The sequence below is a fragment of the Varroa jacobsoni genome, unplaced genomic scaffold, assembly GCF_002532875.2.
Source record: "Varroa jacobsoni isolate VJ856 unplaced genomic scaffold, vjacob_1.0 contig00166, whole genome shotgun sequence".
Taxonomy (NCBI): domain Eukaryota; kingdom Metazoa; phylum Arthropoda; class Arachnida; order Mesostigmata; family Varroidae; genus Varroa; species Varroa jacobsoni.
In genome coordinates, this window is record NW_019214421.1 from 155,776 (window position 1) to 179,297 (window position 23,522).

General features: G+C 43.2%; 1 protein-coding gene and 1 long non-coding RNA gene across 3 annotated transcripts in view; one reads left to right on the forward strand and one right to left on the reverse strand.

Moving 5' to 3' along the window:
* The window catches only part of LOC111270876 (uncharacterized), a 72,182-nt gene that overhangs the window by 14,068 nt on the left and 34,592 nt on the right, over nucleotides 1–23,522 (forward strand). The window lies entirely within an intron of this gene.
* LOC147752068 (uncharacterized) lies at nucleotides 4,398–10,845 on the reverse strand. 2 transcript variants are annotated; one of them, XR_015315106.1, is made up of 2 exons: nucleotides 9,674–10,845; nucleotides 4,398–5,895 (listed from the first exon to the last, which is right to left on the reverse strand). It is a non-coding gene; the product is annotated as an uncharacterized LOC147752068 (long non-coding RNA). The 2 variants fall into 2 exon arrangements; XR_015315105.1 differs by having other exon boundaries at nucleotides 9,668–10,845.

Sequence of the window (23,522 nt, forward strand, 5' to 3'; positions counted from 1 at the left end):
CGTCGCTCTACTTCAGTTATCCGCCTGCCTGGTAGCTTCTGAAGATTGTGGTCAATAGCAAGCAGCTACTTATCATTCGCGGTTTCTCTCTTTCCTTTTCAAATCATGCTGCTCCGATAAACCACCTGATATCACTCGGCCTTGCATAGGGTACTATCATGACCAGGACGAAGGTTCACTCTTTTGCGGATTTCTAAGATCCTCTTCCTGGCGAAAGCACCACGTTGTCCGCTGCTCCCTTCAGGGGCGGGAGAGCCGGTTCCAGCCCTTTCCCGGGAAACGCTTCTAGGAAAGCGAGCAAACAACTAGAGCGGACCGAGTGAGCAAGTCCCGCTTGTGCCGTTGCCGCTGCGCTCGTTCTTTACTGGACATTGCAGTAAGCCAACCCTCTATAAGGAGAACACACGGATAAAGCGCAAGAAACAGGAAAGGGCAAGCGAAAAGGGGGAGCAAAGGAAAAAGGACACAGGAGTTGACGAAAAACGTCCAGTGCAATGCAACGTTGCGGCTTTGAGCGATCGGCAGCGAAAGCGAATCGAAAGGGGGAAAAGAGGGGGAAAAGGAAGAGAATTCAAAGAACGCGTCGTTGCTGTTGATAGCGTTTTCGTTAGTTTGGAGCTATGTTATCCCCGAGCACCCCTTATTGACCGCTATTTTAGAGGCTGGTCGAATCGCGGAACTTGACTTAGCGAAGATTTTTAATCGAGTAAAGTAAAACTCCTAACTTGACGGAAAAAAGAAAACCAACGCAGAGACGCTGGAGAAGCGAGACTTGCAGGGGGAACTTGGCATGTTGACCGAATAAAACAGTGCTGGTTGTCCATAAGCGCAGGCATGCGTGGCGAGTGAGCATAAGAACGCCAGGTTGCGAAGGACATCGTGAGCGCGGGGTTTTTCCAGAGCAGTAGAACATGAACGGTGCTTGCTAGGTGATCTTTTGTTTGGCTAGGGGACACGTTCCTCGAAGGCCGAGGCATGTTTGATGGGGATGAGACCTATTGCTGCAGCCTCGCCCAGGTCCGTCTGTTCCAGCACATATCGCCAACTGCGTAGAAATCATTTTCAAGGTTCTACAAATCGATCCACTCGAAACGTACTACGTTTTACTGCTACACATCTAACAGGTAAACCCAACTAATAGACCGAAAAAACCCAGAGAAGATATCACTTGGATCCCACTAATACCCCATACATTCGTTGAATCTGTCAAAAAGACATCCATTTCATTATACTTGACTATTTTTGGTTTCATTACTAATTTTTGTTGTCAACTTCAAAGCTAGGGAAGCGACATTGAACGGTGCGATTCTAGGCGCTACTTTTCTTATGCAAATATCGTAAGCGTCAAGTTAAATTTTAGGAAGAAAATTTGGCTGAAAGTCAGTCTTCCCAAATTTTATTATTTGTTTATACAAGATGCCCAGTAAAATAAAAAGTTCCCTTTACAACAACAACAACAACAACAACAGAGCGTTTGTATCACGAGGGTATCTGTAGACAGCTACGCGCCGTGGCTAATTTAAAACCTCGTTTACGTTAGTATTCACGAGAGAACCTCAGGCATTTCCGCTTTTGGTGACTATGACCGCTACCTTTAATGTTGCACTGTTTGACGTACGTAAAACCACCCAGAAAAGGAATAGTAAAAACATGAGAGCTCGCTCGTAGAACAGCTAGTCAATACTGTACGTCTATGTCCGGGGGTGATGGATCAATTCCTCTTACCTAAATTTAGGGGTTATGTGAGTTGCAAGCTGTACAGTCGTGTGCAGCTCATACCGTGCCGCTGTTGTCACGTGCTAGTCGACATTACAATGTATCTAGCAATACTTAGCGCTTAACAAACAAAAAACGCGTTGAATTTAATAGGTACGACTGTTCAATATATAATTGTGTATTTACTATATCCGATACGCTTGACAAGGGTTGGCCTCCTCAAATAACTCTAGCAAGTTTTCTTATTAGTGGACCGCCATCAGCAGACTTGGCTAGTTTGATCTACATAACTGTGTCGTCCTTTTTTGTATATAGAATCCAATTTGGTCGCACACGTCATCTTCATAAATTGCTAGCGCCTTTTAAGTTGTCTTCGAAGATATCGAAGGGGGCCAAAGAAAGAAAATGTAATATCGTGTATGGGCATTGATTTAAAGCCAGCTAATTCCAGACATAACATACATGATTCTCGTGTAAATTTGAATCGCTTGAATTGTAAGTATTTATGAATATGAGCCCGACCATCAAAGCTTTCAAGCAGGCGATGACCCGAACCGGAAGTTTTGGGTTTTATATATTCGCAAATGATCTATCGGACTCCTCTCAGGTATTGATGTGAGCCCAACTTCGAATAACTATTTGTTGTAGAACTCGCCGGGCCAGGCAGTCATTTGCAGACAGCATTTAATGATCTGCCGGATCCTATATCTCTAAATCATGAATACCCAAACTGTTCAATGAGGTCATATTTAAAAAGGGCACTACTTGACCGGTAAGTGTTAAACATAGTGAATTGTTTCACTTTTACCGCATTTATTCGAATCTTAATCACCGCCGAAGAATAGATGTTGGTAAGAAGGCCCACATGTGTTTTTCTCAACAGTTTGACAAGTCCTTAGGCAGTTCTGAGACTGAAGTTCAATGGGCTTTCCCAAGTGATGGGGTAACGTCACAAGAATTCGTAGGTATATCGTTGCGTAGTCGCCACAGGTTGACATGTAGCAACCTGTCGGGTTGGACCGTGGGCGCTATGCCTCCTCTCGTCAAGCGCCGGTACGGTATTTGAAGAAGATTGGCGCGCATATGTTCATCCGCGTCGTGGATGCACAACGTCGATCAAGAACATGAATGAAGCTCACTCACTCTTTCTGATGGACTGTGCGGCTGAGATGAATCAGTTCCGACAATGAAAATTCCCTGAAAGAGAGTGTAGTCGTAGAACCCCAAAGGGCTTACGATAACTTAGTGGTTATTAGATTCGCTGCTTCAGTCCTCACTCATAAAGCACAAAATTCAATTTCGATTTTCCATGGCTGTTTTTCTGGAAATTACCGCAGACAAATATGATTCCTTCAAAGCGTAATTCGTGAAACAATTTTTTGTTTGTAACAAATTTTATAAATATTACATAGTACTGATACGACTATGATTAGTAACAGCTGTTATCTTTATGAACCTTTTTTTTTTGTTAAAATTAGGATACACTGCTTGCCTGGTAGCCCATGTAATATGTAAGAATCTACTTCAAATTAGCGGCACGTACACGATGTAACGTGTTGCCATTGGTAGGAAGAATTTCCAAATTTTCTAAGAAAGACATTTCGAAAGTTGAAAACGACAACATTTCAGAAAGAATTCAGCAGAAAGGTGTATAACCGTGCTTCATGCGTCACATAAGCAAGGACAAGAATTTTATGAAAGTTCTCAGTCTACTTATCTTCCCAGTTATTAACGTTCATCTCCAAAATCCATTAAAAAAAAAAAAAAAAGTGTTCGCTTGATTCCAACTACGATACGTTATCTGCCTCTTAACTGTTTGCAAAAGGAGCGAGAATTATTAAGTGAATAATAAACGTTTAGAATTGGATCTATTTAATATTTTTGAAAATATTGACAAATTCTTCATTTGTCCACGTCATTGACACCCAACTCAGCTCATGAAAGCAACAGGGCAATGCCTTTAGCCAAGTGCCAACGCGCTCAGAGTAGGTAATAAATAAATCCCATGTAGCACCGGCTGTGCAGTCCATGGACTATAAAGGTCCAGATATGCTAATCGCCCTTCATTTTACTTTAAGGGACGGGACGGGACGAATTTATTAATAATATTAAAATGAACCTAAAGTAAAATTCGCAAGTAGCCTTTATCAAGGATAAGCGTCAGAAAAGTAGGTAGAGATATCTTTTCTGAATGTATTTTCTTTTTTCTGTTTGTATATGGCCGGTACCGGGTTCAGTCACAGCGTTTCGCCATTGTTCAAGTTACTTAGTTATGCTCGAATTGAAGCTACTGCTACCGTTGTAATAATAAAACAGAGAACGGACAACGTACTTCGCCTTGGAAAAACGACAAGACAAAGTTTAGCCCTCTGCTAGTTTTGCCGACTTCGCCGTGTTTTCTTTTTAGTCGAATACTCGGGTGGCCTAAAAAGTCATAGCATTTTTGTACTATAATCTATCCCTGTCCTGCTCCAAGCGCCTGGTAGCCTCACATTATGTAAAGCCTGTATATACACATGTTTAGCATTTGTGTGTTTGTGTGCAAAGCGAGCGAGAAAACAGACACAAGGGGATGCGGCAAATCTAGATAATTCATGTACCGCAGAGTTGAATTTCTAGTTTAACAGAAACACATCTTCAAAATAAAATGATTTTACTGTTTGTAGAACAATTTACTAAAGTAATGCAATATATAATATAAAATGTTTTTATTTACTGTTATCATTACTACCATACATTAAACTGTTACAAGCGAAGTCGGCAGACTTTGAAATTGGTTTTTTTTTTGAATTGCGCGCCACCAGCGGACGAAATTTAGCTTGTTCAATCTCAAGGAGGGGTACTAGACGAGTGCATGGCGTCGCTCTGGAGAGAAATCGAAAACGGCATGGTCTTATCATTAATCATAAGCATTTATTTTGCAAAGTCATATGCTTTTTGATAGGACGACTGTTCTCATTTACCTAACTTGTTAAACAGCTTTGAATACGCTTCAAGACGACTGTCCTAAATAATCGCTTCAACGCGATCATAATATATCAATACATGTAGATATCGATTCATCAATTAAAGACATTGATCGAATTGAAACTCCTAGATTGCCACACATTAGTGTCGCTACCGCACTGGTGTCCCCATCTCGCTGTCTTTTACCCCGGTAACCGCATGCAAACATATTGACGCAAGAGACAGCCGAACTTGTAACATTCATTAGAAGTTAAGGATGGTTAGGATCCGCAGCGTTTCGTATGTGCTTTAATTTGTGCGCGCTTCGCAAGGGATGTTAACGAATACACTTTTTTTCTTAGCTGTGTGCATGCATCTATGTACAACAGTAGGTGGTGATACACGAAGATGAAATCTGTGGTTTTGTTGATCTGTTAGTGCTGTCCGGAACATAGACATTTTGTGGCCTAAGAAGAGGCCAAACCCGTGATAAAGCCATTTCCATTTATTTGAATAACCGCCAAGTGGATGCGGTTAGTCATAATAGGTAGCTCAAGTTAACAGTCGTAGACGCGGGGCAACTGAACGTCCTAAACAAATATAAAGCTGTATTTACGATACGATGTACTTTTATAGCTGGTTTATAATTTAGGAGGACGAGAATAGGCCGTTTTCGTGTGCGTTGCTCAATTACATTGTTCTATCAAAAATTTTTTTTCGGGTATCATAACATTAGTTCATCTCTGAGTCTCGACTATATATATGAATAATGGCTCAAGAAGCTGCTTCGTTAACATGTGCTTACGCAGTGCTCTCTTATACATGGATGACACGACGACTATTAGCAGCTATGTTAACATGTGCTGTGATGATGTTAGTAACAACGTATGATGAGACGTACAGCTGCTTCGGGATGACATGTACGATCTGCATGATCTACATGCCGCTATGTGGTAGCTACCTTAGGATAGAGAATATCAATCTAGGAAAACGGTTTCAGGATTTACCACCGCTCGAGGTGATCGAAGCCGTCGGGGTTGCTGCGCGCACAGACGGCGGTTAGAGGCCGTCGTGCTGCCCTGCAAAAGGCAGACAGATCAGTGGCAGTGATGGCAGCACTGGCTTTCGTTGATCACTGTTCCGCCTGAGCGTGATCCTGATCGTGCGTGTTCACTGCTGACCGACCGCCATTCACTCTCGTGTAAATCGGTCCTTCGTACAAATAGGGGAAAGCTGGAAAGAAGAAAAATAGGATAAAATCAAAACTGGTGTTGTAGCAAAGGTAATCGATTCCAGCAAATATTGGCACGTTCTTTTGCGTTTTGTCCTGTTCTACACAAGCTATTGCTAGAGAAGTTCCGTGAAAATTTTGCACGTATGTTGGAGTGTTTTTCTATTAGATTTCATCAGGTACGCTATTTAACCTGTTTCACTGGTGCGCCAAAAATGGCAAATCGTTATCTGAATTTTACCTAGTAAGACAAAGCAACTTCGTGTATGTAAATTAATCATATATTTTCTCTGCATGCATACGTGTATAATAACATGAGTATTATTTAATCGTACGTTCTCGTTGATTCTTTTCCATATATAGTTCATCTTTGTCAATTGAGTGCATCATACCCTTTTCCTTGTTCAAAACAAAATCACTGCAAGAAGTTCGTCTGTTTATCTGTCGCTTACATCTGTTGATTTCTATTGTACTACTTCCACTAAATAAATTACGACGCCTAATATACATGGAGCCGAGCTACAGGCAAGAGAAAGCGAAAGCCATCTCCTCCCGCAGCCATGACATAGTCATGACAAGTGGTTCGCACAGGCTACAGGGTAAACGGAAAGAAAGGCCAAAAAAGGGCCTTCGGATAAAACCTGTTACCCGATTTGGTCCTTGTTATCTTGTCGTCGTTTTCTTTTTTATCCTACGCCCTGCTAGCCTCTCGTTGAGTTCTTTTTCGTCTAGAAACTCATACCCCTTTCCGCAGACTTCGAATTCGTTGGCGTCCTTCGAACCGTTCGCCGAACTTGGTCCCTAGAGTCAGTAGGCGGGGCCGTCCTTGTTTAGGGGTTTGAACAGGAACCAAACTAAGGCAATACGAGAGGGATGCTGCGAGGACAATACGGAAATGTCAGTCAGGAGTATTAGGGTTCTGTTCGATTGCTGTAATAATGGTAGTGGCGGCGGCGGCGGCGGCGGCAGGCGCTCCTGTACGCACGTTGCGGGCATGGGGGCAGGGATTGTCGCCTTGTTTCGGATGATTGTCCTTGAGCCGCGCCAATGTTCAAGGTCAGCGGGCCGTGCGGGGGTGGATTTGGATAGTGTGTGGCCCACCAACGGTCGCCTGTACCCCTGGCGTAATGTGGTGACTGCGCGCCTAGAGCACGATAGGCAGGGTAGCGGCATCAGCAGTACGGACAGTGGCGGGCAAAGCCTCCGCCACGGCCACACGTGAGTTCCAGGAAAACCCCGCAAGGCCACGCGGACTGGCTGGCTGGCGAGACTCCCTCTCTCGTGTCTGATGACGGTCCCACAACGTCAACCACATCAGCAGCAAAGCAAAAAACCTCTGCCGCCTCCGTCACCGCTAAACCGAGCAGACGCAGCACGGTACAATAGAGCAGAGTCCACAGTTCGACACCTCAGAGTGAAGTAGTTGCATAGATGCAGTGTAGTGATGTAGTGTATTGACGGTGATTGGTGACGTGTGTTGCTGCTGAGAGAGGGTCACAACAATTGTCTTCTGTCGGGAAAGGGAAGGAGACCTTTTACGCCGACGAGAAGTTGTCGATCGATGGTATAGAGCAGAGGTTGTAAATGTCCAGCCGACGAAACGTACGTACGTTCACCTCACCGGAAGATGATTGTACACGGCTAAGCAGTAGAAACATAATTTTAGTGGCTTTGCGAACCGAGATCAACCGACGTGTGGACGCAGGAGTTAGTCAAAGTAGGCGCTGGTGGTGGAAGGCGCCGGGTAGTCGATTATGCGGCCGAATAACAGATCTCTGCTGAGATACGAATATATGTGAATGATGAACCGACCAGCTACTAGCGTCTTAATGCAGCCGTAACGAACTCCCCCTGCTATCATTCGCGCTATCGTTAAACAGTTATCGCGTCTGTACGAGCTGTGCTTGCCTGCCTGCGTGCATTTACGTGTGCAAGTGTGGCCGAATCAAAGAAAATATCGGCAAACGAAAAACTTTGAATGAGCAAGCGGCGGTACAGGAAGGCTCAGTAGCATGACCGTTGACGTGGGTCACGTGTGGAGGCCATTGCATCACTTACGCGGACTGCGCTTCCGCTCATCCGACACCATCATGACCAGAATGGCCATTATCAACTACGGCACCCGAGTGAGGAGAGTGATGCTGCGACAGCAGCAGGCAGTTATAAGACGAGCCGACGACGGCGTTCTGAACGTGAGTCCGGATGGCTCGCAGCGGGAGGTAGCAAAAGCATTACCCAACGTAACAGTGTTACAACAATGAGCGAAAATGGTTTCCTCAACAAATTTTAAAATAGGCACTAAAGGACCAATGACAAAACGACAAATCATCATAGACAAGGAAAGCTGCTTGAGCCACGGATAAAGACGGCACAAACCAGTAACAATAGCAGAGTTAAGTAGAAGGACCTGTATTGAAAAGTATTATTTCTCATTATACGCTAGAATGTAGCTTTTATCTAACAGTAGAGCAAATCGAAAACAAAGGAAAAATCTGTCAGTCCCTTAGGACGTTTTAGATGTGACTTGTTTTGCTTACCATAAAAACTTCGTTCTGATGCAAATGAATCTATTAATTTCTTTTTAACTGCAATTCAGAACGCAGTAAATTGCTGTCATAACGTTTATTTATGGTATAAGTAAATGGTTAGATTGTTTCCGTGGCCATTTGTTGCGTCAAAACACATTTATAAGATTCGATATCTTAAGATTATGCACCGTATTGACAATTTGACAGCAGTCTCAAAAGGCCACCTAAAAGTAGTGTTCAAGAGCGTTTTAGCACAGCCTTGAGCCTTCTCAAAATATTGAGCTTGCCAATGTCAAATGTTAACCGGTTAGTGACCTGCGCGGACGCACTCGTGACAGGCACAAACACATACATCTCAGGATAACAAACATCTAGTACCAACAGATAAGGAAAGCTAGGCTATATTGGTAGTCGTGAGCAATAGATAGTGTTTACGGTTTGCTATCTGTTATAATCGTAAATTTCTCGAATGGCTCAAGTTTAAATGTAAGTTATATTAGTCCGATGCATACTATATTGCTTGCAGTACGCTGTAGCAAGTTCATATGTTCAAAATTTTTAATGACTTTCGATTAATTATTTGCGATTCAGCTGCGCCAGCAAACTTTCTATTAAGCAACAGTTAAGTTAATACGTATATCGGCTTTAGTATACGCCTGTTAAGTTCGGCCACTGGCAAAGGGGCTTTTGTTTATTTGCTCTATGGTCTTGTAGATTCAAGTACGCGATAACACAGCAATACACTCTATTAGCCTGGGTCTCATATCTGATGATTAACCTAGCTTAGAGCGTTCCCCAACGAAGTCTATAGCACAAGTTAAAGAAGATAGAGTATCATGCACACGAAGCGCATTACACATAGTCAAAAAAGCATCGATTAGATATTTGTCAGTCTTATAGCGTGCATCATGTCTCGTACATGGAATCACTGGGTCCTTGCAACGACCCAGCGGTTGTTCATTCCTTAAATCCAGTCAACTGATGGGTGAACAAAGGCAAATAGGAAGTAAGAAGCTGCAGGGATTTAGAAGCACGAGAATAACAGTTGGATGTAACGTTGTCAAGTCTTTTCTTTCCTTTGAATATGGCTAGTATTCTAGTTCATTATCATATTACAGTAGAGACAGAAACAGTGAAGGAACGGTAGTATGTTGAATGTGTAACATAAAATGACAATATTACGGTTGATTGATTTCCTAAATTAACTTAAGAAAAACAAAGCTATTGATATAATCGTGGAGTTTACCGGTACCCTAGCGACTCCGCGACCATTCCTTGCTTCCGATGAGTGTTCTGGCAGGCATTCGATCTTCGTCGGATTGTTACCTGCAGCTACTGCCTGTGCAGCTTAGTAACGATGCACTGCGTTTCGAACCTTGCCACCTTGAGCGGTTTCCCCTTTCTTCTTGTTCAATGGTTGCGCGAGGGAAATGGAAAGGAGAAATGATGAGATTAACAGCAAAATATAAATAGTGCAAACAGTAGTGGCCCAGCGTAGGCCCACTAGGGTCCAGAAGGCAGAAAAACTGTAGCCTGTCAACAGCGTTATCATTGCATTCGAGTGAGCGAGGGAACAAGTCGGCAGCAAAAGTGTATGAGGACCAAGTGATTTACTAACTAGTACTTTCTGGTATGGCTGGCTGGCTGGTGCACTCGTTGTGCTAGCTGCTCCGTAGCTGCTGTTATTATTACTGCTGTAGCCGGTACAGCACTAGTCGAAGTGAAAACAAGACTCTGACGTCAGATTACGTCGTCCGGTTGGGTCGCCGTCCTCTGGCTATAAGTCAATGCTTCTGATGCACTATGACGTACCTCTTGTAAGGGTAGCATTGTCTGTATCGGCTCACGAATGGGAGCAACGTGCAAGCGGCAGCGATGAATATACACGTCACCAGGCAAACACACACGCATTTACACAAGCTCAAAGCCACAGAAGAACAGACAGACAAACACCACAGATACAACCCCGGCGAGATCGGTAGCGCAAGACGCGAGACCGCTACCACCACTCTTCGAAACCTGGGTTCAACTAAACCTACAACAAAAGCCTTAGGTTAACTGTTACAACAACGATACTTAGCCCGGAGCTCAGTCGTCTAGGCAGAATCGGACTGAGCTGCCAGTAGAAAACAATTTGTAACCTAAAAAAAATTGACAAAAATATGGAGAACTTCTCAAAGTTGTGTACTGCCAAACTGACAGACTACTTCGCATGTATAACGGAACAATCCACGAGGCAGCAACACGACTTAATAAAATCGCTTACAAACTTTTCAAAGAAACAGCCGGCTTAGCCATAATGATACCAGAGATTGTTTGTTAGGATGTATCTGTATACAACTTCAATGAAGCTTATAATAGGTGTAGTCAAATATGTCTAATACAATAGTATCCTGGAGACATTTTTTCTAGCGCAAGCAAAGATGAAATATAAGTAATAGAAATTTTGTCTTTCGTTTTTATGCTTCTTTGATGAGTGGACCATACTGATATGTTGGCTATGTATACGTAGCTCTATTACGTGAGACGGTTCCGCCGTTTCCAACATTTACTATGTTTATTCAAATGCCGGGAGAGTTCACTATAGCTATAAACACAAACGGTACGGTGAAAATACACTTATAGGTGAAAATTGTTAGGTAGGGAAAACTTTTTCAGTAGTAGCGTAGGAAGAGCCGGTGAGCCTGAGGAGAGTGATCGCAAAAGCAATTTCTCCAGCCATTCTTTCAACCTGATATAGCGAACACTAATAGTGTCCTTATCGGGTATCAACGTTACAAGAACGGAAGTGATGATGGCCTTTGCTAGTTACAGGTTGAATATATGAATTACATTCACAAAGCAGCGGCAGGAAGTACCCAGCTCGTACATGTTGCCGTGCCATCTTGGGTGTACGTGCCATAGCGCACGTGGTATCGGCTAGCCAACGCTCATTTGCTAAGTAGCAGAATAGATTTGAAACATTATGGATGTTATAGAACTGTGACGCTGGTGCATCGATATCTATATATATATATATATGATGCGGGTGCTATTGATAGTTCAAGACGCTAGGTCACTGAAGATATTTAAAACCACTGGCCATGTTACGTCCGCAACAAATTCGAAATAGTATATTGATAAGCTTCTGTCGCACAATCAACCAAGATCACCTCTGTGTCATCATCAATTATTATTCCATATTTCTAATTATCTTCCACTTAACTCATATATTTTGTAAGTAACGATTCCCCAGATGTATTATCGCTTACAAAAACGGAACACCTAACTTTGTCTAGTAACTGTTATCTTCTCACTCAAAGCTTTTTGCTTAAACATGTTCCCTTCTGAATATAATACGTCCCCTTTTAAGTTATGAGCATATTATCTATCTATTGCAAAGTTGAACCCGGACTAATTATTAATAGACTGTCTCCTGACCTATTCGATATATAACGCTAATTAAACGACAACGGAAATCTCACACGAAACAAGTTCGGGTCGCTGCTCCGAATTCCGGCACATAATTGCTACACCGGTTGTGCGATGCGTAGAAGGTATATGATCCTGCATACAGTATCCTATAGTGGCAGTCAGGCATATAAAAAAAAAAAGATGTGGTTCTTATCGGCGTAGTCATCGCTGACCATTTTCACCGATCACTTCGTCATCCCGTTTGGACTCAGAAGCAAACAAGGTCGAACGACGAGGGTAAGTAAAAGCTGGAAGAACTTGCACTCAGTCAAACATGTGGAAGTAAACACTGAAATGATACTAATGGACGCTATTGGTGCTACCTGTCACAAGCACTAGATAGGGCGCGACAAATTGACTGACTGATGTTATCTGTTCCAAAGTTAACGTTAGCGTTTCGGTCGTTCGGGAGCACCGCGGCAACGGCAATGACCGCATCAGCACAATTTGGACGTCTAATACGCGTCTCTGGCTATCGTTGCTGAATGTTGGTGCGTTCATCGTTTGTCTGCTAGGATTCTACGAAATTCCAAGAAATGCCAAAGCGTTAGTCATTCCATAGGCGGATATTTTCTGTAAGCTGGACCACTACGTACATGCGCACACGGTATAGCAATAGATACACATTTGACGATGACAAAAAACAAATATAGTTATTATTTAGGTAGATCGATCGGCAGGAATACACGATCGTTACAGACAGCGGTGTGTGCGATCAAATAAACAATACTATTAAAATATCGTCCACGTCCTATCCAACAAATGAGCATACGTTAGCATGAATGAAACGCTATCGGAAAAACAAGACAAATGAATCAAACGAGTGACCAGCGATTTGCAACAACAGCACTCCACTTTGTGCCGTTTAACTGAACTTAAGGCCAGCTTCAATGCCTATCGATGTCTAATACATTGCTAAAAGGCTTTCTCGCACGATCGTTAGGTTGTCCGTTGTAGACAATAACGCATAGGTGAGCCAAGCTGGTTGATCGAGTCCGCGTTGACATCTTTCGACATGCCCCCTTCAGATTCAAAGATCCTGTTCAGCTCTCTTTGATTGGTTAAAACTAATTTACTGGTGAACACTTTTGGTAGCACACAGAAACCCAACTGGTGAAAGATCTGATGTACCTACTTGAGTTTGACGTCAGCATAGACATACACGTAGCTTCTATGAACCAGTTGAGCGTCTGCACGTGCGCGTAAATGATATTATACTTCCTGGCGCGATAGGAAAGTATCGAGCTCCTCGAAGGGCCCTACTATTGTTTCTGCAACAGTTGTTGTTGCTGCTGCTGTTGGTGATGACACTTACGATGGCCGTTGTGATAATGACTAAACTTCGCACGTGGTCCACGACGCCCAGATGACGCTGAATTTGTCAAACTTCCAAGATCAAGAATACACAGTTCGCTTCGGAATGGTTGAGCGTGTAGGGAAATGGCACTTTGTATTTATACTCTTGCCTGTATTTAGGCGTAAACCATTGAGAAGCGGTTGTCTGAAACCACTGTATGTCGTACACCCGGTGCAGCTTCGCATGATCGCGCTGCAGCCCCATTCCGTCCCGTAAATAAGTTTTGCTAAAAAGAAAACTACGGACTATTGTATTTCCTTCTATCCCCGTTCACACATACAACGAAAGCACAAAATCGTTGTAGTGGTTATACAGGGCGCCCGAAATTTCCACAGTTGCATCTATCTCAACTCTTCACTAAAAAACTTTATCAAAGCGTACTGCTAGTCAGTCCGGGAAAGTTTCGATAGAACTACGTATCAGTGTAATACTTGCAATACACATTCTGTCGTTGCATACATTTTCACATGTGGCCAAACATGTGTCGGTGTCCGGATTTCTAGGTGAGACGGAGTGTGAGAGTCTAGAGAGGTAGGCGTTGTAGCAGTAACGCGAAGTGCAGCCTTATTTATTAGAACAGCCCAGTTAATAGCGTATGTTCACCTATTTTCTTTATTTTATGCTTTGTTCCTTCCTGTCTAGACTTCCGCTGCAGTCGTGTCTGTCCGGTCATGTTTCCTCCAGCCAATTTGTAAATCCGGATAAAGCCATAACCTTATTGTTACCGGTTCGCTAATACGTCTATTTTAGCTGGTTTGAAAACGAGAGAGCATGCCCAACTTGAGAGCTACAGTTCGCCTAACCCAGAAGTGGACGGTGTGAGTATGATTCATAGGCACATCACGACCCTATTCTTTTATCAAAAACACACACACACACACACACAAATAATAGCATGTTGCACCACTCCGATAGAGTCGGTTCTCAATTCTCACAAGTGCTATATTGCCGTTAAACGAAGATCATCCTGTGATATATCAACATGTTTGCTAGTTCCCGCTTTGGGACGTTCGTGTGATGCGCCAACTAATCTTCGAGACCGGTGTCAACGTTTTTCCATTTTAGTTAATTATACTGCATCAGCATCTTTGTTGTCTTACTATTATGTCGACTAGACAAGGTATGGTTGTTCAATGCCATATCCGTTGCTGAAGGGAGTTTTTGACCCATCCCACCCAGACAGGCGACAAGAAACTGGTCCGATGACCGCCATCTGGAACATGTGACACTTCAAATGAAAGTTGCACAGGTCTAACATATGTATACCGAAAATCAGCGCACTTACAATACGAAGGTGTTATCGTCATTTGTAGAGCCAATTCCTTTGTTATGGCCACGTACAGCAAACCCTCTAGAAGGCGTACTGTCATCGATAAATTTTGAATATATAAATTACATTGTTTGCACATCATTAATGTATTTCTGATCTTCTATAATACGCGTATCAATTAAAAGCTCAACTGAAGTCGATTTGAAACGATCTCTCTTCAACAGTTAGCATCGTGCCAGCTATCGAAATGAATAGCAACAGGTAATCCGCCCAGTGGTGGCTTTGTGTTGTTCGCGTTTTTAGGATAGTGTTCCCTTTACGCTGACTGAATTTCTATCCGTCTTTCCACAGGCCTGCCTGCCTGCCTGCCTGCTTGCCTGCCTGCCTGCCTTCCTGTGTGCTTTAAAGGCACTTTTTTTGTGAGTGTAAGTCCTTGCTTGCGTGCTTATATGTCTATGTCCTCTGCACATCGGACTCGGATTATAATAACAATAACAACAGATACTACTCGGTGCTTAAAACCGCAATGTAATTTTCTTACGTTATCAGCTGTGTATAACGATAGTATGATAGTCTCATTACCATATCTATATGTCAACCAAAATTCGATGCATGTGCAACCCCTCAGCAGTAGTGTAACCAGCACTGCCAGTAGGATGCCCAACTTTAACACCAGCCAAGGGGCATCGGTCACATGTGGCGGCGCACCGTAGCATGAGACGGAAAAAATATTAAAATAATAATAAAAACACACAGAGGACGACTGCCAGAAACCATCAAATGACGGCGAAGCGACAATAAATCTGTCATTGTTTAATTATCCCCCTCCTATATAGCTGGCCGGGTACTAGCAGCCCCGTTCCAGTGGGCGACTTGTCGAGGGACTTCAGAGCTGTCCAAGAAGAAAGCCACATTTCGCTGTTGTTAAAACGACTATCTGCACATTCTCATTATTATTATGATCTTATCAAGACAAAGCGGAATCGTCTTCCCTGTCGGGCGAGCGTGTTCGAGCGACTTGGTACGCTCGGACAAACGAAGCCGTCAGAGTACAGACTGATTTTTTACTTCTTTTCGTATATTTTGCAGCATCGCGCGCCCATTCCCTCGCAATAAGTTTTTGGTCCTCATCTTTGCTTTTTTCGCCCCTCTCTCTGTGAGTGCCAAAACGGCAATATCAGCGCGATGAAGGACAGATAAGTTAGCTGAAGGGAGAGGTGTTTTTAGAATTTTAAATCTTCGCATTAAAACAATAAAAAAAAAAATCAGGAAGGACCGATGCTTTTCATGCATGCGCGATACAATCCCGTAGTGGCTCATACAGACCCGTTGTTGCTGTTTGGATTGACCATTACAAAGGACACAGAGCCTGAAAGAAGTACCTAAAAATAATTTTCGTTATGTAATTTTTCAGTTTATCATTGTCAGTTCTGATCTAGATATGTGTATCAATGCGATTATTACGAATTAATATATCTTTTAACTATCGAATAAGTTCAACACATGCTTTGAATAGGATAAACGTCAATTGAAGTAGGTTCAAGCTCTATTGACCTATAGACGTACGAGTTTTCGTTGCCGGTAACGATGATGTAGTTAAGTTATTAGACCTATCAAAGAGCTAAACCCTTTTTATTTGTTTCCCTGCTCGTGGCGCATTTTCGCCCTTACGATTACGGTCCTATCCGCATCGAGACTGTGCTATTACGGAGCGTGCCAATGGCGATGACTCTGTCCGGGTCGCATGACTAACAAACAGCGTCTAAAAATAATATCAGAAGCTAAACAAACACTGAAGGAGTAACAGGCTATGATGCTGGCCGTTTGCATAGTTGTAATTGTGTAGTACCGATAGTGATAGTAATGTAGCAGGGTGCGAGTTCGGGTGCCGGCGCCACCGCCATGCCCCTGCTGCTGCCAATATGTTTATACGTTTCATATCACGTTCTCTTCTCAATCAGTATCAGCATCAGCAGTAGCATCGCCATCATAGCCATCGTCCACCTGCTCTTTGCCGTTGGCAATGCCGGCGTTTGCCCTGCCTTCAGTCGAAGTGGCCTCTGTTGCCGTACCAACTAACTACAAACTAAGAATGTATCTGACGATCCGACTGACTGAGTGGCTGGCTGACTGTTTGCTCCGGCGAGGCCAGCCCTGATCTTCCGTAGTCATTTGACTTCACCGACGTTCCACGTCAGAACCAGCGGCTGCAGCGCTGATAGCATCGAGCCGGGGACAACGCCTGTGGTCAACAAATACCTGAACGATAGCTGCGGATAGCGAGAAAAAGCGATAGAAACGTCGGATGGTAGCTGTTACGGCGATGCCGTAACAGCCATTCATCTATAGCACTGACGATCATAAACGTTTTCTCTATGAACCCCTTTCACTTCAGAGTGCTGATCGTCTTCGTCACTTTGAGTCACATTTTTGACGGCATAGAGATTATAAAAAGCAAGATAAAAATGATCGCATGCACTGTGTCTCATTTACGGTACTTTGAGAAACACCGTTTGAGCGTGTTTCTCAAAGCGGCGTAGTGGCTGGCTGCCGGACGAAACGTTTAGGATCTTCATTCGTCATCGATCGCATGTCATGGATCACTTCGCGAGCCGGCGCACAGGCAAAACCTGCATATTTTGATCACCGCTATGATTAGGATTGTCATTGCTGGACCTGGCGCAGATCCGTCGGGTGTGCACTTTGAAAAATAGATGAAAAATGCAGGAAAAACGATATGAGAAAAAAGATAGGATCTTTCATTTTCCACTGAACGTCTATAACGATAACGTGCTTCATTATAAATTTTATATGAGACTAATGAAAATTACATGTACGTCATTTGTGTTCCTATTTTACCCATTAGACGTGTAGTGGAAAACATCGTCTATATTTAGTAGACAAATATATATATATATATATATATTATAGTAATTTAATATATAATAATGTAATAAATGACAGTTTACAGACTGTCATTTCAATTCAAAAGTTGCAATGCTTTACCTCACTTTTCTAATTTAATGTTACAGCATGCTCTTCCAGTCAGTCTCTTCCGTACTGAGTTGTATAATACAGAGTTCCGTTTAAGCTTTTGAATTTTCGATTATTCGGTACATAATACCTACGGGCCAATGAGTGCTGTTACGCTTCAACGAATCCCTGATTCAGTAGGATCCTATCAGTTGTTTCACAATATTGACCTCGCTTCTTGAAGGTATCTGTGAGCACGCAACAGGCTATAGACTGCTGAAACACTTCACAGGTATCTGTATTTCATGAACAGTTTACACGTTTGTATTATTATTCGCGTTTAATTACACATTCTATTACCTAATATCGATGTCGTGATAGAAAATTGTACACCGTCGTCTGATCGACACACAGAAAGTACATCGTAAGCAAAGGTATGCTATAGACACATGCGTTGACGAATGAGATTAAGCCACAACTTAGTTGAAGTCATTTCCATGCCCGAACATTGCTCTGGGGGAACTCCCTAAGAGCAGAAACAAATCAGTGCGTTTTTTTTTCTACGAGCGTATTCCTTCCTATATTCATACTCTTGTATTTCCCTCAGTAACAGGAGTGGAATAAGTCGATTGCAGTGTCCGTCTGACGTCATCGACGTCCGATGCCGCCGCCATACAATCCATCACCGATAGCGAAGTGAAATTACGTGAACGAGCTGCGCATCAACGCAGACGGAAAAATCCCACAGGCGAGTCACGGCTCATCATTCGATAATGGGTAGAATACACCACAACCTAAGGTTACAATCCGCTCTATAAACATCTCCAGTTTCAAGGCATACTTGGGTAAAATTAATATTTTGCGCATTTTTCATACATTTCCACGTACATTGATTATCTCCACTGGAGTATCAATCACAGGCTAGAAGGTCCTCCCATGTATACAATGCTCCTACGATCCCTGTGATGCCTTGTTCCAAAATTACTTCACTCCAGTCGGAACTACACCGATTGAAAAATCTTTAATAATTTCCTCATATATGTGCATACGAAAGTTAGTTTCATGGCGAGAGTGTTACGCCTGCCTGGTTTTGGCCAAGCGCTTTTATTGATGAGCTGAATGGTTATTATCGCATAGCTACTCTGAGAACGCAAAATTAACCGCTACCGTTATAGATGGAGAACTGGTTTTTTTTAATCCGAGAAATCCGTCTGTCACACAGGAGTGTCGGAGGGAGAAAGGGTTACAGACAGTTAATGACTCCGTCTGTAAAAAAACAGCGGAATTAGCCTCGGAACAAACAAGACATTAAGATTTGTTAGCTGAACTGTCACCGACGGGCATTATTTTTCCCCAGTTTAGCTTCTGTACTGTGTCCGATTGTACGACATGCTTGTGATCCGTCCAGAAGACATTTCTAGAGACAAAATAGGATTGTAGCAGTGCAAACACATCCATTTACTTTGTATGCCTTCGCGTCCCGTTGCTTGTGACCATCATTCCTCGATGTTGTCAGTTGTTGAGCAGCGCTGGTCATAGCTGAGAGAACTGTTCGCCTATGGTCGACTACAGCGTAGCTCATCTCATCCGCTCCGTCGTTTTCGTGGTTATTTCGAGCCCCGAGAAATACCTGTTTTTACTGATTGCATAGTCTATGAGCTAAATCGATCTTTTCTTTTTCGTAACCGACTGAATCGCAAGAACTTTGTGTGTGCACTGACATCTCTCACCGTACGCCGTAAGGCTACGTGCATTGCATGAGTAGAGCGCAGATTTGATTGACTGGTTGACTAACTTCCCATGATCAACCTCATTCATGACCACCTCCGACACTGTGTAATACATGGGCGAGACGGGAGAATAGGGGCATAATCGCGTCGATGCCTGCAGTATCATAGTTTGGCAATACTAAGAGCAAACGAGCGTCGTACTGGCCAGTTCGGCGTTCTGCATTTCGTTTGAAATAATGCGCCATAGAAGAAATTAGACGAAACTAATTATTTACACTCTTAGATCATTTTAGAGTATCTTGCTACCAATGAGCAGCATAAGCAGCCTTAACAAGTATAACGTGTTCATTACCTTTTGGTTTTTCTAATGACATTTTGATACGTCCATTATTGCGCTTTCGACGCCACTATCGTCGTTGTTATCGCTAAATGTCGCCATTGGTCTCGACGAGTATGAGTTAACGAGATTTCCTGTGGGTATTTGGCCGTTCTTTTTGTCCGCATGTTTCATTTTAAGATCAGCCAACGCGTTCATATATGGCTAATGTCGCATATATGCCAGGCAGCGAGGATTGGTGGGCTCCCTCGACTGATAAGAGCTAATAGCGTTGCTGGAACCTGCCCGGCCGAAAGGCCCCGGGCTGGCTAACAAGACTTCACCTCGTCACGATCACACAAGCTTGATTGGGAACACATTATAGCAGCGACAACTGTCGCAGAAACAATAGTAGGGCCCTTCGAGAAGCTCGATACTTTCCTATCGCGCCAGGAAGTATAATATCATTTACAGCACGTGCAGACGCTCAACTGGTTCATAGAAACTACGTGTATGTCTATGCTGACGTCAAACTCAAGTAGGTACATCAGATCTTTCACCAGTTGGGTTTCTGTGTGCTACCAAAAGTGTTCACCAGTAAATTAGTTTTAACCAATCAAAGAGAGCTGAACAGAATCTTTGAATCTGAAGGGGGCATGTCGGAAGATGTCAACACGGACTCAGTCAACCAGCTTGGTTCACCTATGCGTTATTGTCTACAACGGACACCCTAACGATCGTGCGAGAAAGCCTTTTAGCAATGTATTAGATATCGATAGGCATTGAAGCTGGCCTTAAGTTCAGTTAAACGGCACAAAGTGGAGTGCTGTTGTTGCAAATCGCTGGTCACTCGTTTGATCCATTTCTCTTGTTTTTCCGATAGTGTTTCATTCATGCTAGGGTCTCTGTTGGCTTTTACTGGCATTTAGCAACGACTAGATCCCTAATAGGTAACGAAACAACTATGAACTACCGCCTCTGCAAATATGTCAACACGTATGTGAAGTTAGGTCTTGTGTATAGTCTGATTATTAAGCTGAATACCCAGTGAAACCTGGAGCAATACAAACATGATCATTGTTTGCCTGTCCTGATAAAGCATTTCCTATTCGATTGGCTAGACCAGACGAATCTCAGAGAACCCGCTCTGTTACGTGACCTGTTGTCCCTTTCTCCGCACTCCCGTCGGGCAGCACACTGCCGTCCGTATCTTTGCCGTACCTTGCTAACAAAAACCATTAGCCGCTCAGACGTTTTACTACCTAGGTTTTCATTAGACTTGCGAAGGACCGGCTGCGTTATAGATGTACACCAGGTTAAGGATGGTCGAGCTCATCTTCCTGAAGTGGCAGAATACAGAGGGAGAGACTGAAAGGGGTTTTCTCTCCCTCCTGATGGCATGTTATTGCATAATTATAGATGTAACAATTGACATACAGACTGACCATTTGTTGGCAGCGGCGCTTGCTATTGAATATGGTAATTCAATACATTTTCTGTCCTGTCGTTCGCCGTGTGAAGTCTGTGGAGTATGTATCCAGCAGTAGCAGCAGTGGCTAATGGGCAGTGAGAAGCAAAATATGCAACTAGATGCACTGAGAGATACCGACGGTTGACCTCGCTAGCGACCAATGCCGTCCAAGAAGCAATGAAAGACGAGAGACACCTATACGTCGCCTATAGAGGCGCGAATCCCGATGTAAGCAGCCAGTCGACCTCGTCGACTTATGTATGCTCGTCATGCATACATAAGTTCTGGTGTAAGCACTTAGGAACTTGCTTTGCGCACTTTGGACAGCTTTTTGACCAGCGCAACTTCTACTACAAATGCTAGAAATGACAAACAGCTTTCTTATCCCCCTATATACCATATCGCCAATATGCCAACTCAGGTAACTTCGTCCCTTCAGACGTAGACGTTGTGCGGGACCGCGCACTACTTCTCGTATCAGTCTGTAGTATTATTAGTGTATTAATTAATTGTATAATAAGGTACAAGCAAGGGTACAGCCTCAACTCAGAAGGGGAAAAATACACAGTCAGCATAATATAATGTTTTTGTTCTTTATCTAATATGCAAAAATTCGGGGATCAGTGGATGCGACGCGGATACTTAACGAAAACGTATCATATTTGACAATCTCGTTTTTGGGGCTCTGATAGCCGGCCCCAGTTTCCTCACCTCTTTACAAGAGCGCCGACAACCTCTTATTGTACATCGTTGGTAGCTACCCAATTAGTCGAGTAATAGCATTGAAGAAGATTTTCGCGCGCTGCTGAAATCCCAACTCATTGCAGTGCATTACTGTTACGCGTCTGTCACAGACAGATGGCGGATACACTATTGATGCCATCGTGGTGTGCTTGTGCGTCCCATTTCAGCCTCAGAGTGCTGCTCCTTGTAGCTACTAGTTGTCTCCGAACGATGCTACTATCTTGGATCCATGACGCCGCTAGCTTCGCTTATTTTGTCTCTGTTCGCCCTCTCTACGTCTGTGTAGCAGTCACACGCACCGCCGTACACCGTAGCAAAAGATCCCAACGTCGATTAGACCTCTAGACCATATCGTCATTCTGTTGTTTATCGAATTATTTGTGAAGCATCATACGTACACATGGCACGATACGGTAGAGTTGCCTTTACTATACTTAGAGCAATGCCGCTTTGTTTTTTGTGTAACGTGTTTTTTTAGAAGAGATTATTTTTCTTATACTCGTTTTCGTTCGTGAGCAGATGCGAAGTTCGCCAATGGCGCTTTCTGAGCTTAAGACAGCGCCTAACCGGTTTCCCCTATCGAAACTGTCACCTAATGTTCACAATGTTAGCTACTGTGCTCGATTATCAACGGCCACTTAGATTTCGTACATTCGATGCTAGGTAGCCGATAGTGTAGCAGAGCATAGATATTTGCAACAACTCAAGTTACATTGCATCGTTTGTCATGTACAGAAAATATACGTAACACGGTAACCGTCGCGTGGTTGTTCGAGAGGCCGCATTCTACATGTGCTGTGCTTGGTTTTTTTTTCGCCTTTCCAGCTGAAATCAGTCAGTATCTATGTCATTCCTGTGCGTTGGCGACGAGTGTGAATTACGGAACCAAAGTAAAGTGTCGAGCTCAAGCGATTTAAGTCGTGATCGCGTCAATTCATTAGGGTAATTTACTATTATCTGAGACGCATGAGGGTTACGCTGCGCGCGCACGCACGCACGCACGCACACACATCCGTCGGTGATCATAAATAGATTCATGTGTGTCGCTACCGTGGGAGTACGCGGATTAAATTCGAAATACTTCGACTGATTAACTGAATGATGATGTTTATTTTTGCTGGACAGAAATGCTTTGTAGTGGTACCAATTTTATGGTACTCGTTCGTTATTCTTTCAGAAATGTTTATCACCGCAGTTAGAATTAAATGCACCCATAGAGACAGATCTTACCTTGTAGTAATTTCTTTTTTAAATATTTGAGCTAAGCAGTTTTGGATTTTACGAGTTATACTATTGTTAGACATAATTCGAGTGGCTAGAGCCTCGACCTTCTCGCGGGCCCCAGGTTTAGTGGGCAAACATGTTATTATTATTATTATTGCGTCATTACAATGCGGACTGGAACAATTTTTTATCATAATAGCCAGCAAACATATATACATTCTATAACTCTAAAGGGTTGTACAGATGTAACTTTAGCGTACGTTCGATCCTTCACTGACGATTCAGCGTCTACCAAATCATTAGGAACCCAGGTAACTGGCATAATCTTTGCTCGCTCAATGTTTTGGAACGGCCCAGTTTTGATCGTGTGCTCGTGTGATAAATTGCTCGCGACTTTCAAGTTGTTTTCCAGATACAACACTTCAAGACCGACTTTATCTAAACATTTGTGCGTTCATGTAAGTATGCTGGAACTTGACCAACACAACCATACCATTTACTCTAGCCTTAAATCGCCGATGATTCGCTTGTAGAATTCAGCTTTCGCTGAGTTAAATCAAATC